The following is a 10,415-nucleotide window of genomic DNA, read 5'->3' on the forward strand; positions in this document are numbered from 1 at the left end:
AAAAATAACAATTGGCTGCAAAACAGAAACTGGAGAATCAAACAGTAAAATTAAAGACAACATAATATGTTGCACATTCCAGTTGCTTCTAGCTAAAACTCTTCCACAATAATAAGGAAGAAGCCCAAAAATACATCACTTTCTAGCTCAAGGTTCAAAGGAAAGATAAGATACATAGTGCAACCAAAAAACTTGCATGAGACCCTTCAGATTGGTTAACCACACAACAATCTGTTTTTATACACCAAGTGTATCTGCCTTGAAAATGCTTGTATGCATTTTAGAAAAGTGTGTCTATCTGTTATTCAGGATATCACTGTTATATATATATTCACCCTTAGATTTCCAGAGAGAAACCATGACCAGACTATAGTTACAGTGGATTACCATATTAAAGTACAAAAATATAACAGAAACTGGAACAGCAACCACAAAAAACGAAAAAAACTGAATTCAGCTCCAGTAAAGCAGTATGCTGGACTGAAGTGTCCCAAAACACCACTGTATATACACAAATCAGTCCACCAAGGTAGCAGCAAGAGAGTTTAATAAAACATATATAAAAAATTCACAATGTTGAGCGCTTTCATCTAACCATATAGACTTCCTCAGAACACTATCCATTTTGAAAAAAACAGCTTAAATACATACACACACCTCTGTGTAATTAATTAATTAAAATCACAGTTTAAAATAGTTAACCCTGTAACTGCTACCTCTAGTGTATAAAGCGAATGCAACTTCCACACATATACTTCATACTGTTTGTATAATTTCCATAATTAAAAAGCATTTGACCAAGTAAATCTTCCTAAACACTATGAATTACTTAAGAACAAATGTAAGAAAATAACTATAAAAATATATAACACAATATGTGTTGAATAAAATGTCATTCATTCACCATAATATGCTGGTACATAAGATGTATAATAAGATGTAAAGTAAACACCATGGTGACAACAAATTCAATGAATATTATTTAAAAATGTAAAGATACATTAAATTCTGTTGTTGTCTAGCATAGGCTTAATAGAAATGTACTCATTTATACCAGGAAACACTGTGGCATTTAGTTTTATTTGCCACCATACCTCTCCCTCTCCTAATTTTTTCTTCACATTTCCCCCTCTGGCATTCATTTGTACTATCTCTAATATCCCAAATATAAACTTATCACAAGTTTTACTAGTCATCAGGTGTTTACTTAAAGCATTTTTATCGTCACCCTTTTTAATGCAGTAATAATGGTCATATATCATTTTGCGGAGACATCTCTCCGTTTTTCCTACATAGTAACAAGTGCAGTGTGTACAGGTGGCTAAATATATTAAACAGGATGTTCTACAATTTCCTTTCACAAATTTGATATTAGTGAAGTTAGTATCCTGCAAGCCTAACATGTTCCTACCATCAATGTACCTGCACTGGTTGCAATCACCACATTTATATGTACCCTTTATAGTAAGTTGGCCTTCTGAAATTTTATTTTTCCTTTCAAATTCCAGCTTTAAATTTCTTGCGTTACTATATACAAAAGTGGGCTATTTCAAGAAGACGCTTATTTTTGTCATAGAAATGTTCTGAATTAGATAGCAGCAAAAGAGAAAGGTCTAGAAAGAACTGTTTCAGAATTCTGTACACCATTAAAGGGGTAGATATCCCTGTTGGCACCCTTAAGCCTCAAGTCATTGAAAAATTGCAGTAGTTCATTATGCAGTTAATCAAGAAAAACATATCAGCTGCAGGCAAGACCATGTTGATACAAAGGCATACTTTAAAACATTACTTGGGAGCAGTTCACATAATAAAATTTGTTTTACAGGCATTTGTTTAGCATGCTAAGAGCTGTGGAACTTTATAACAAATGGGCAGAACTACTTATTGGTCGGGGTTTAGACGTGCTACTTATTGGTCGGGGTTTAGACGTGCTACTTATTGGTCGGGGTTTAGACGTGCACTACTGGCAAGTTTCAGCACGAGTGCATGTTTTGCTTTTCCTTTTCAGGAAAAAATTCTGCTTTTTCACTCTGAATTCCTTTTCTGCCTATCAATAACACTATTGTGTAATGTTGCCTTGAGCATGTTGTTAGTTCTTATTTTTATGGAAAATGGGTCGTGATGTCTAAAATTTCATCCGAAGTCCAGTGAGAGACAGGCAGGCAAGAAGCACAGGATTAACATTAGGAGACTGTAACTATACTGGCACATCTCTGACTTTGTTACCTATAGTAGTGTAGTCCAAATGCTAAAGGTGTTGTATACTGGTCTGTAATGCCTACAACAAACATCTAGGGACAGGCATATAGTAAGAAAGGGATTGAGATTATATGGGACTTGTACCTCATCTGGATAGTTATGTGGATGGAAGAAATTTTCCGTGCTTTGTTACTTGACCTGCATAGGAGATTAGAAGCAGAGCAAATATGGAGGAGTGTAGGTAGCAGGTGCTGAAGTCATTAATGCTATAACATTTGAAATCATTGAATATCATATTGCATCATGAGAACTGACAAAATAAATATTTTTTTTCTTTTAATTAAATAAAAATGTCATCATTAACCTTGGTAATATACAGTACATACACTAAATTGAGGTTTCTAAAGGTAAATTCCTTGTGAAGAGTAAAACCCATTGAGTAACCTATTATGAGCACCTATAAGGAGGTTTCTTAGTAGCAGGGGTCTGTTTGCAGTGGTAAAAAATACTGTGTTTCCAGTGGGAATGACTATGTGTGAGGATCCTGATTTAAGGGCAAATCAGAGGGTCATGATTAAGACATTTAAGAAAAAAAGAATGGTGACTGGCAGAACCAGACAATTTTAGCCATGTCTAAAGTAAAGAGGAGTTGAAGTACTTTTTTCCCTCACAGTTTTGGCCCAGCTACCTACTGTCAAATTCTCTCTTTGTCTATTAGCCTATTTGTTCCCTGCATGGCTAGAACCAAATGAGAAGGGTTGTCATTCAAGCGGCCATCAGGATAAATTGAGGTGTTTCCATTTTTTCCATAGTTCTAACTTTAAGCACATTTGATAAGGCATCAGAGAAGGAATTAGCAATGTGCATTTCCTACAAGCAACTCTACTCCTCCCCTGCAGCATGAACAGTGGTCTGCCAGTCTCTGTCAGGGAGATTCTGCTGTTTGATGTGCCTCTCCACCTTCCCCTCCATAGAAGCAAGTGGGCAACAACATATACTCCTCTCCCTCCTTGCATGACTCATTCTGTGTCAAGGGCCACTAATCAATTCAGTCACCTGGGTCAATGTCACAACTTCATTTTTCTGTGTTTTAGCTTTGTTTGAAACAGAACTGACCAGCTAACCTAAGAAATTAGATCAGTCATTGGAATTCCATATTGTCATCATCAACCAGAGAGAGAGAGAGAGAGAGAGAGAGAGAGAGAGAAAGATGCACTTGGTTTGCACATACAGCAGCAGTGCTCTGTGAGACCACACTAACAGTGGAGTTGTTATCTCAACAGCATCCAAAATAATCTGCCAAAAAATCCTAGATCTCCTCACTACTGTGGTATGTGCATAGAGAAACATTACTCCAATGGTTTTGTCCCTTTGTAATCTACTTGAAACCATGAATGGGCACTTTCATTCTGTCTCTGCAGCCATCTTGTTGGATATGGGCATCCTGAGATAGTGTAGCAATTGTCTCATGTTTACAGACAACTGCTTAATTCTTAAACTATCAGATACAGTATGTGAGTGATGTAGCCATACATTGTCACTGGAGGCAAGGGCCTCTCATACAGCTGCTATATCTGCCAATCAGGTTGTCAAAAACATACACCATTTTCTTCCTACCAGTTATACTCTAAGCCATATAAGTAGACTTATGTATGCTGATAACATACAAAGTAATCTACCCAAGCCACAAATGCCTGCTAGGCACACCAATAACATTAGGGTCCCTCAGTGACCTCACAAAAATTCTACTAGAGCATCTTCTTCCATGGCACCTACAGCTTCAGTGCATAGTGTTGCAACTCATAAGCCTATAAAACAAAGCTCCACACAGCTAATGTTCTAGTCATAGGTGACTCCATCATGAGACACACCAAGCTGAGCAAGGAGAGTGTCACAGTAAGCTGTCTATTAGGGGACAGGATCCACTAGATCACACATGCACTCACATATTGAATGAGAAGCACCTGTATGACTTTGTCATTGCACATGTGGGTATAAATGACATGAGATGTACCTTTCTGGATTATATGAAGAGAAACATGATGGAGCTCTTAGACTGTGAGTCCCAGGCTTGAATGAGCCTTGCACTGAACAGTGTTCAACCTTTTCTGAGGATGATGCCATGATATGAGCTGAAGATAATTGACTTTACCAACTGTCTTAGTTTTTGGTGTCATTTTTGTGGGGGGTACAATATTTGTCAGTTTGGGAGGATATGGTTGACAGACTGCACTGCTTTGCCATGGATGGTCTATACATGTCCCCTTAAGTCTTTCAGATATTGGATAAATCTTTGTCCATCCCAATAGTGTCTTTTTTAGGCAATGCCAATCTGATAAACCTTCATACAGCACAAGCAAACCCAGGATAGCCTGAAGATAGTACTGATCAGTGTCAGGAGTCTAAACAGAAAATTCCACTCCCTTCAGATTCTACTCACCCTGGAAAATGTAGACGTCTGTGTAGTTATAGTTCTAAACTGTAAAGATTTAATACAGAGACATGGTTTAAAGCCATGCAAAGTACCCTAGCAGTGCAAGGCTGCATTGCTTTCTATGAATTTAGATCAGCTCCAGCATGCGAATAGACAAAAGGTGGAGATGTCTCAATATTCATCAAAACAATTACACCTGAAGACTGATATGCAGTAATTTGAAATATTCCATGTAAAACTCACCATAAGGAAGGTCCCATACCATATCATTGCAACCACAGATCTACCTTTATAACTAGACAATCATAGTGCATTCCTAAATGTACTGGAGTCACTTTGCACCAGACCCAACACTATAGTCCTGGATGACTTCAACTACCCTATTATAAACTGGAAACTTGCACAATATCCAGTGTGCAGGTCTAGAAATTCCTGGACCTTGTCAACACAAATACTCTGGAACAGCTGGTCCATACATCCACTAAGGGTATTAATATACTCAATCTGCTCCTTACAAACATGGGGAAATTTTGTACTCACTGGAGTGTTCCATCCTTACTTGTCAGGTCAGTTCATAAAGTTGTCTCCTTTAAAATCAAATTAAAACTTGTCTTTATATCCAACCCTAATGTATTTAGAAATTATGCCAAAACAAAGAATCTACTACTGAGTGACAAAGAATCTACTACTGAGTGACATCCTGGCAGAATTTCAAACTCCCTCCCTTCCAAACCATGTGAATACCATTGCCTATGTGGAATTGTTCAAAGTTTCCTATACCTTCTTGTAAATAACTGCAATGAAGCAGCTGTACCCAACCAGAATAGGAATAACTCAATGAATAAGCCTCCCTGGTAGAATTCCAATACCAACAAGTTATATAACAAAAGAAAGGAAAGCATAGTTAAAATTAGGAAATGCAACACCCAGCAAGGCAATCAATCAATCAATCAATCAATCAATCAATCAATCAATCAATCAATACTAAATAATTAACTCAGGAGCCTTAGTAAATCCACAAAAGCAAAATCTGAGGTAAAGATAGCCTTACAGGCAAAGGAAACCCACAAAACTTTCTTCAGCTATGCATGCAACCTTAAAGGTAACCCACAACAGTGTGCTGAACTAATTGCAAACAGAGTCACCAGAACAGCAGGATACAGCAAACCTACTAGCTGACAAATTTATCTCCAGTTTCACCCAGTTGTCTTCCCCATACACCTCCCAAGAGATAACCTCAACCATAACTCTTCCAGTTATCATTAGCAATCAGGTCCTCATTGCACTTTTCAAAGCAGAGAGTACAGCATCTGCAGATCCTGATAAATATCCAAGATTGCCTCCTGAATAGCATGAAACATTACCGAGCTGGCTGGTTAGCATCTTTGTTCAATCTTAGCCTACAAACTGGCTTTATACCTAGAAAAAGGAGGAATGCAACAGTTTCCATCTGCACAAAGGCAGGTCATCTACTGATCTGGGTAATTAAAGACCTATAAGTCTTAGTCTTATATGTAAGGTAATGGAAATAATTATCATGGAAATTATCAACAAAAAAAAAAAAAAAAAAAGAAAAAACAGAAAATCTTCAGACACTGGCTCCAATACAGTTTGGATTTGTCAAGGGCAGATCATGCGTACTCAAAATGATGGACTTCTAATAGATAGTCATCAAAGTTATGAACAGGGGCAAAATGTTAATCAATGCTTTCTTGAACTTGCCAAGGCATTCAGTACTATTGCTCATTTCGGTATTGTCAACAAACTCACAAAACCAAGAGTAAACCCCTATGTCACCCACTGGATAGTCAACTGACAAATATTTATTTATCGGGAAAGTCTGACAGGGATAGAGCCCATTTTCAATGGAGGCCCAGGGAGAAATGCTCCAGATGCATGTCTTTGGAATATGGGAGGAAACCAGAGCACCTGGAGGAAACGCATGTGAATGCAGGGAGGACATGTAGACTCTGCACAGAATGCACCCCAGTCGAGAATCAAACTGGAAAACCTCTTGTTGTGAGGTGACAATGCTAACTGCTGACCACTGTGGCACTCAAATAGAACATAGGGCATCAGGATACGGGACTGTACCTCCACAAAAAGGCCAGTCACCAGTGGAGTCCCTCACGGCTTGGTGCTGTGGCCTCTCCTTTTCTAGTATCTACTTTTCAGAAGTTAAAGCTTACATTAAAGTCCTCTGGTTTACCCAGTTTATTGATGACTGCAAGATGAAGTTGATTATACAGTCCCCCAAAGACAATAATATCCTTCAAGACGGTTTGTCACAAACAAATAATTGATGCCAGAGCCATGGTCTAAAACTGCATGCCAAAAAGTGCATAATAGTATATTCTGGAAAGCTGCCCCCATGAATTTAACACACAGACAATGCACCCCAAAGAGTAAACCCAGGAGTTAGAGGAACCCCAAAGAGTAAACCCAGGCGTTAGAGGAACAGATGTAGACAATAACCTAGCCTTTGACCATCATATTTCTGCTGATGTAATGTAATAATTCTATTTTGTGCAACTCATTAACAAGGGTATGGCATCCAGGTCCAAAGATGTCATTATCCCATTGTAATTGAGCCCTCAATAAATAAATCAATCATTGTGTACAATGCTCCCTTTGGTATGTACCTTACAATAATTGGATTGCCCACAGAGGTTCTTTACAAAGAGAATAAAAGGCACAAACTACATGGAATACGAAGATAGCCTCAAAGCCTTACTTCTGTCCTGAGTCTCCTGAAGACGACTGAGAGGTGATCTGTGCCTGGTTTATAAGGCATCAGCTGATCCAGTACTGAAGGACTTGCTGTATATGAACAAGTTCAGCAGCATTAGAAATACCCAATCTAAGGACCTAAACCTTATTTGAAACATAAACAGAGCATGTTGGAGGGACAGATATGTGTTTCAGAGACTACCCCTACTGTCAGGCAAGCGGCCTATCAGTGTGAAGCAGAGTTTGTCTCTCACCTTTATTAAAACATAATTTAGACCAATGGATCAGAAATCAAAAATTTGCCCTTGGACTCGGACTTCTCCACCTACTGGACAGAGGCACCAAGTAAATGCTCTACCATCTACATACAACTATAGGCACCTGGGTAGTTAATCCTGTCAATTATATATGTGAATACATGGATAGGCTTAAAAAGGCCACTTGGGATTGTTTGTCTAGCAATTACCTATGAACATATGAACTAATGTTATGCAAACTATTGATAAATTATAACATTATCACTCTGAAGAAGTCCTTTATAATTCTGGATGAAAGCATTTATTTATTTTTTTACTGGTTATTAGTTTATATGTTTTACTGAGGCAACATGTGCTTTTTTTTCTTTAAGAGGTAGCATGTGCTTTTTGTTTTATCTGTAGACAGAGAGAGAGAAAGAGAGACAAAGAGACTAAACAGACTAATACCTCCTCTAACTTGTCTACTTTGGCATTAGTCTATTCAGACCCCACTATTTTGTAATGGTGTTTCTTCTGAACGGGCATGTGATATTTTCAAAGGTCAACAAACTTCTACATTTAACAAAATATATTTTTTTTAATGATGGAATCTCATGCAATCAGCTGGGACTCTTCCATTATCATTGTAGGTCTCACTAACATTACCCCTGCATTTCATAGGTTCATAGGTTGGTACTAGGCTATCAGCCCTAAGGCCTATACAAGCCTAGCCAAACAATTCCCTGGATATTTCTTCCCACTATATTTACTTCCTTGGACCCCTGTCTAGCAGGGTGACTGACGTGATCCCCGGGGTGAATTTCCTATCTCCCATTCAATCGTCAAGGTTCCTTTTGAAGAGGGCCAAGGAGGTGCTCTGCTTGACATGTATGGGCAGTCTATTCCAGAGTATGGGGAGTCTCTGGGTCAGGAACCTATCCCTCCAGCATGTTTTGTTCATTGTGATGACAAGGTTTAGATTCCTGGAGCATGTGGGTCTGAGGGATTGGGATTTCTTTAAGTGGAGCATGTCCAACAGCTCAGGGTTTGACATGGCCTTGTATGTTAAGCAGAGATTGCTTCTGAGTAGACAATATGCCATAGAGTATAGCTGGAGTTTTTTGAGATGGTCAGCATAGGGCATCTGCTTTATGCCTATGATTCTTTTAGTGAGGTATTTCTGTGGCCTTTCTAGCTGTTGCAGATGTCTTATGAGGTACATACCAAATGGGGCATTGTACTCTATAATGGGTCTAATGAGGGATGAGTACAGTGGGACAATGACCTCCTTTTTTCTGGATGAAAAGCCCTTAGTGATGAGGTGTGCAACATAGAAGTATTGTCTGACTGTTGTGGCGATGTGGTTATCGAAGGTGAGACTACTGTCCAACTGTGTCCCTAAGTCTCTCATCACACTTTCGGTGTTTAGTGTACTGCCACCTATGTGGTAATTCATGGGTATATGGTTTTTCCCAAAGGGGATAACTATACATTTCTTGGCATTAAGCTTGAGCCCATGGCTCTGGCACAAAGCATCTGTTTCTGTAAGGCCCTTTTGTAGAATATCCATATCATTTGGGGATTCAATAATGGCTCCCAGTTTGCAGTCATCTACGGACTTTGTTATCCAGAGTCCCTTAGTGTTGGCCTGTACTTCAGAGAAGTAGATACTGTTTACTTGATTCTGTTGCTCATTATTATGAAATTATTGCATTTCTTTTCTCTCAGTGCAGACACACCATCCTATGCATTCACCAATATTGACAACTACACTTCATTACAATCTCCAGAAGTTACTTTCAAGGTTTTCCCTTCATTTTCCCTCTGACTAAATGAGCAGAAAAGACATTTGAAATGCAATTATGCTTATGTTTTTTTGTACTGTACCTTGAGTGACTCGTTATTTCCAGACAGGATTAGAGCTTGCTCTGTGGATGAAAGGATGAATAATCCATACAACAAATGATACTATTCTATGTGTACTTGTATGATTACTAGATACGGGTCTTGTTCTCAATAATTTACATGTATGCAATATCTACAGCAGACTCAAATTATTTGGGATTATATGACTACATGCTGTCAGGATGGAATGATTGCAGTGACTGCACTTTAACAGAACCCTTCAAAGTTGTTCTTTACAAACTGCACTCGTGTTTTGTCTTTAGGTAATATTTTTGTTTTTTTAGCTTAGGTTGAAGCTGAAAACAGTCCTTAGATCAGTTAACTTAGTTAAAGATAAATACATATACAAACAAATGAAAATGGAAATGTTTCTGCCTTTGTGCACGGATATTTCTTTTCTGCCACTCTTATATCATTGAATGTGCAGTCGATGCCAACTGATGAATGAATACTAATATATTAAATATTCTGAAGCATTGTAAAGGCTTAAAAATGGATTGAAAGCTATCAAAAATGACAGGTGGTAATACCGGGCAAAGCTGCATGTTAGGACCAAGCCAAGTAAAATAATATATTAATATTTAGCTTCATGTTTGCCTAACTATTCCATTATCTTTTTAATGGCTAAATACATTTTATTTTGTTGAAAGTTGTTCTTCTGTTTCTTCATAAGTGGTTTTCAGTTTCTGATTATATATGCTGCTAGGATGCATGAAAAAGATCATGTTGGTTATTCATTTTAATTTCAGATAAGGCTAATGCAAAGGCTATTGAATACCAAAAGCTGCTTTCATAAATTGTGCTCACTTGCTTTCAGGAGTGACGTACAGTATTTTATTCAGATTGGCTCAGTGGTACGAGTGCTTTGTTTTCTGGGTTATTACTACCTGAAGTTTGCATTGAAGGTTATG

The sequence above is a fragment of the Protopterus annectens genome, chromosome 14.part0 (genome assembly GCF_019279795.1).
Source record: "Protopterus annectens isolate FY-2018-M chromosome 14.part0, PAN1.0, whole genome shotgun sequence".
Classification (NCBI taxonomy): Eukaryota; Metazoa; Chordata; order Ceratodontiformes; family Protopteridae; genus Protopterus; species Protopterus annectens.